This window comes from Triticum dicoccoides, chromosome 4B (assembly GCF_002162155.2).
Source record: "Triticum dicoccoides isolate Atlit2015 ecotype Zavitan chromosome 4B, WEW_v2.0, whole genome shotgun sequence".
NCBI lineage: Eukaryota > Viridiplantae > Streptophyta > Magnoliopsida > Poales > Poaceae > Triticum > Triticum dicoccoides.
This window is the reverse complement of record NC_041387.1, coordinates 391,678,954-391,684,889: the sequence shown is the minus strand read 5'-3', so window position 1 is coordinate 391,684,889 and position 5,936 is coordinate 391,678,954.

The following is a 5,936-nucleotide window of genomic DNA, read 5'->3' as shown; positions in this document are numbered from 1 at the left end:
CGGGCAATAGCACCGGTTCGTAAGGCCCTTTAGTGCCGGTTCCATAACCGGCACTAAAGTGTGGGCACTAAAGCCCCCCCCCCCTTTAGTACCGGTTCGGCATGAACCGGTGCTAAAGGGCAACCACGTGGCACGAGCCAGCTCCGGGGGCCTGGAGCCCTTTAGTACCGGTTGGTAAGACCAACCGGTACTATAAGGTTTGGGGGGGTTTTAGTTTTATGATTTCTTTTTCATTTAATTTTGTGTTTCCAGTTTAATTCCTTTTCGTTTGCTGGTATTTTACGATACTACACATTGTACATGTTATGCATATATATATATATATATATATATATATATATAAATAGAATTTCTAGTAGAACCAATCATGCATATATATATATCATCAATGTCTCACAAACCACCATATTAATTAATTCACACATACACACATGTATAGCTATATACAATTTCTCCTACATATGCATGTTGCCTTCGGAGCCAGTGGCATTAGCCTAATTGGTGCCTTCGGAGCACGATGACAATTGGAAGTGGTTTTCATGGGGGCGGTAGCGGGTAATAGTATTCTCCCTTCGGATTTATGACCTGGTCGAGCAAAAATCCTGCTATTTCCTCTTGAAGTGCTTCTACGCGCTCCGTTTCTAGGAGCTTCTCCCACACCTCTCTGAACTGTTAAGAAGGAGATCAATATGCATGTGTACTAGTTGTGTGACTAGATATCGATAATGGTGTAAAAATTGTGAATAGTGTTCTGACAACCGTACCCATTCCTGTCTTTGAGATCTGCTCCTTTCGGACGCCATCATGCGAATGTTCTCGCAAACGCAGAATGCACACAAATCAGTCCCCTGCGCCTGCTTCAGGGCCTTTACGAGAATGGAATTTGATCAGATAATAATTAATCAAGCATGATAATTAAAGAGATGGCAGCTAGCTAGCTAGCTAGTACTACTTAATTACTTACCTTGGGTCGAAACCATTTAAGCTTTTTTTTCCATTCGCCTTCCGTGACGCTGATGAACCTTGCCCAAGCCCTGCCCGCCGACAAAGAAAATGAATAAAGGGGTTATTAAATAGTTCATATCATGAAATGACGAACTAAATAGGCCGAGATATATAGTTAATAATGATTGAAATTACCTGTTGACTATCCCAAACAAGATGTTATAGTCAGTATTTTCTTTGAGTAGTGAGTCCAGTATTTCAACTGTTCTGGCGTCAACTTTAATGATACACAAGATCCAGTGAAATCTGCATGCACACACGTTTGCATGTCTTAATTAAGCGGGCATATGTAAGCAGAACATGTAGCTAGCTAGTAGGCAAAAACAGAGAATTTGTAGTACAAGACAGTGTGACTCACTGGAAGTTGTAAGGAAGTAGTATATCTTCATTGTATTTGAGGCGCTTCAAGAACTCTAGCATGTTGTCCTCTACGGCCTTTTCATGATGTGGATTTATTAGCCATGTGTATTCATTAACGGTGTTTGGGTCAATGAACCCAATGCCAAAGCGTCCACCTTTTCTCATTTCATACATCTTCATCCTGCATAATACCACAGAAAAGAATATAGTGAGGATAATTACAGGTAATGATTGATCAAAAGGATCACTACAGCTAGCTTGAGACTTAAATTACAGAAAGAAATCACTTACAGACAATAGCAACTGATGATAGATTTGTCGCGTGCGTCTTGATTGTATAACTGAAACAGTTCAGAATACTCAACGGACAGAGCTTTCTCATGGAAGTAATGCTCCTCCTTGACATTCACCATGAGGGACAATCGATCGGAAATCTTGGTAATGTTCATGTACCATTGATGCAATTCATACATTCTCATTGGGAGGTTCTTGACCTTGTCTGGCTCGACCAAAGGTTGGCCCCGAACATATTTCCATTTTATTTCATCCTCTATAAGCACATGCATGGGCTCGATCTCGAGGAGTTGTCCAACAGTGATGTTGAGAACTTCAGTCTGCATTATATGGTCCTTGGTTATTACCACATTGCCCACCTCGGGAACGTAAACTGTTTGCCCATAGTAATATTGGGCGCGCGTACTGTCACGTGTTGTTGGCACAACAAGCGAGGGGATCGATTGCGCCGCCTGTTCTCCCAGCTGGGGAATGGTTTTCCCGCATTTTTTGACAGCTGCTTGTTGTTTGCTCGATCCCGAGCTCGCCTCCTTACGTAGATGTGCTTGATTTAACTTCCTGATGTGGCGCTCATAGTCTGTGTCAACAGGCTTGGGAGCTGGTGGTTGAGCCATACGAATGAAGTGGTCAATCGTTTCCTCAAGCACTTTCTCCCTTGGCGGCGGTGGCGGTTTTGGTGCAAAATGGGCTTCCACCTCGGCCTTCGATATGGCTGTGTTTTCCTCCTCGGACTTGTCATAAGGCCTCTGCGGAAGAGGCGTGAGGCTTGGACCATATTTATATCGTTTGCCTACGCCTGTACTTCCTGTACTACCTCGACTCGTACCGCTATGCACCATAGCTGCAGGGTGTCTCTTCTACGATTGCTGAGGCGGCGGAGACGGCTGACGGGGCTGAGTTGGACGAGGAGGAGTGGCCTGAAGCTGTGCCAGACTTGGAGGAGGAGTGGCCTGAGGTTGTGCCAGACTTGGAGGAGGAGTGGACGTCTGATGCTGTGGTGGACTTGGAGGAGGAGGATTGGCCTGACACTTTGCCGGACTTGGAGGAGGAGTGGCCTGACACTTTGCCGGACTTGGTGGACTTGCAGGAGCGGGAGTCTGCTGACTCTGTGGCGGACTTCGATGAGGAGTCGGCTGACGCGGTGTCGGTGGCCTTTGTAAGATGATGCAATCCTTTTTCCATAGGATGATACGACGTTTGGCCTCTCTGAGAAAGTGCTCGTCGTCACCTCCAGGAATGTCAAGCTGTAGCTCCGAATATGGGTCCACCACCTCATCAACCAAGACACGAGCATAGCCCGCTGGAATCGGGTTGCAATGGAAGGTTGCCTCGGGGGGATTTGTAAAAGCAACGGCGTCCGCCACCTTCATGGATATGTTCTTCATTTTGACGTGTAGCTCGCAGTTAGTGTTCTCCGTGATGTCATCCACGGGGTATCTATCCAGCATTGCATCGTCCGGGGCGGAACCCACGCTGCTTCTCGGCATGGATGGGGCGGTGCTATCCAATGCTGGATCATTCGCTAGCTGCTGCAGCTGCTGAGACACCCTTTGCTGTGTAAGTGAGTCGATCTGCTCCTGCTGCCGCTGGAATTTGACTGCCAATTCTGCTTGACTTGCTTCTAGGCCTTGAAGGCGTTCATAGTCCCGCTTCCTCTGCTCCTCCTCCATCTTCCTCTTCTTCTCCTCCACAATCTTCTTTCTCGCACGGGTTCTGTAGTCGGTGTTCCAGTCTGAAAACCCCTCATACCACGGAATAGTGCCCTTGCCTCGTGTTCTTCCCGGGTGTTAAGGATTTCCCAGGGCACGCGTAAGCTCGTCGTTCTCTCTGTTGGGCTGGAACACCCCCGATCCTGCCTCTTCTATTGCAACAAGTATCGCATCGTCGGCTCCCTTCAGACTTGCCCTTGTCGAAACATTGCCTGTCTTCGGGTCCAACTCCCCCCTTGCACATAGAACCAAGTCCTGCACCTGGGGGCCAGCTCTTAGTAATCGGAGTGACACCTGCATCCTCCATCTCTTTCTCAGACTTATCCCACTTAGGCATTGCCACCGCATAGCCACCTGGCCCCAGCTTATGGAACTTATCCTTTTTTCGGCATTCTTCTTATTTATTCTGGACCGTTCCTTAGATAATTCCGAATCCTTGAATTTCACGAAATCGTCCCAATGAGCACGTTGGTTCTCTAGTGTTCCCTCGAATACTGGAGTCTTCCTTCCTCCCTTGACATACTTGTCCCATTCACGATTCTTGTGGTTCTTGAATGCAACCGCCATCTTCCTAAGAGCAGCGTCCTTGACTTTCTGCACATCTGCTTCTGTGAAATGATCTGGTAGGGTGAAATGTTCCATGAGAGTATCCCAAAGCAGCTCTTTTTGTCTTTTGTCGACAAAAGTAACATCTGGACGTGGAGCAGCGTCCTTTTTGTCTTTTTGTCTTTTATCTTTTGCTGGCTCTCTCCATTCTTGAAGGGAGATCGAGAGTTGGTCCTTCACAACAACTCCGCACTGACGAACGAACTTGTCCGCAATCTTCTTAGGCGCTAATGGTTCGCCATTAGGTCTGATTGCCTCGATATTGTACTTTACGCCCTCCTTCAACTTTTTGTTCGGGCCTCGTTTCGTCCTTTTGCCTGAAGATTTCCTCGATCCGGATGGCTGAAAGAACAAAGATCGATTCGTTAATATATCTTGAAGTCATTTAAAACATGTGATGATCACTAGATGCCTGCTTATATAAATATATATACCTCGCCGGTCTTTGTTGTTTCAAGATCAACATTTTCTTCGTCATCATCATAATCATAGTTCATGACTTCATAAATTCGGTCGTCGCGATCGAATATCATATCACCCTCTCCGGTGTTGTTCAGAAATTCGGAGCCGTCATAATCTTCTTCATTCTGATCATCATCTGGCCCGTGAGGATGGCGTATCATATCGAACATGGCCTGTTCTCCCTCTCTGCCGGTATTGTCTGCCATAGCTTTTATTTAACTAATCCAAAAGAAATATAAAACAATTTAGTATTCAAATTACATCATCTCGAATAATAGATATAATCTCAAATTAATACATCGTCTCGAATAATAGATATAATCTCGAAAACATCATCTCGAATAATAGATATAATCTCGAATACATCGTCTCGAATAATAGATATAATATCTAATACATCACTGGCTAGGTAGCTAATAAAGATCGAATACTACAGAAGAATCTAGGACACTCGCGGTTCCTACGGTGCGGGCGTTGGACACCAAAAGAGAAGGAACCCTCACAGGATCATAGCTGAAGTGAGATCCCTGAAGAAACTGCCAGGTATTGGAGAACCTGCCGCCCTCTAACGCAACCATGTAGCGATGGACTTGCTCGTCCTCCTTCCTGACACGGCGACGTACCACCTCCGGCGGGGCCGGCTCCCTCCGCACCGAAACTGGCCCCACGCGAACGCCACCAAACGAGATCAGGGTCGACGACGGGACCCGGGGCCGGGTTCCTCATCAAGCGGCGCGCCCCTCCAGGCAGCACCTCCCAGTGCCAGCCCGGCGGAGCCCAGTCCCGGACATGGGTCAGTCGGACGTCGTCGCGGACGTGTCGACGGCGAGGATGCGGGTCGGGCATCGTCGAGAACAAATACTAGCTATATGCCCGCCAAAAGTAACATTTTTTTAATGATTGGATTTTGATAACTAAAATTTCTAACATTTCTATATTACTAACATTTCTATAACATTTCTAACAATGCTATATATAACTAACATTTCTAATATTTCTATAACTAAAAAACAGAAAAAAATTATAACATTTCTATATATATAACTAACATTTTTATAACTATTTCTATAACTAAAAAACAGAAATATTTCTAACAATTCTAACTTTTTTATAACTATTTCTATAACTAAAAAACAGAAAAATTTCTAACAATTCTAACATTTCTAACAATTCTAACATTTCTAACTATTCTAACAATTCTAACATTTCTAACTATTTCTGAAAAACAGAAAAATTTCTAACAATTTCTAAAAAACAGAAAAATTTCTAACTATTTGTATAACTAAAAAACAAAAAATGTATGTGTGTGTGTGTGTGCGCTCACCGGCGAGGCGAGGGACGACGGGGGGCGGCGACGGGGGCCGGGCGCGCGGCAACGGGGACGGCGACGGGCGCGGCAACGACGGGGATGACGACGACGGGGACAGGGACGGGGCGGCGACGACGGGGACGGGGACGGACCGGTCGGGGCAGCGACGACGACGGGGACGTACAGGGCGG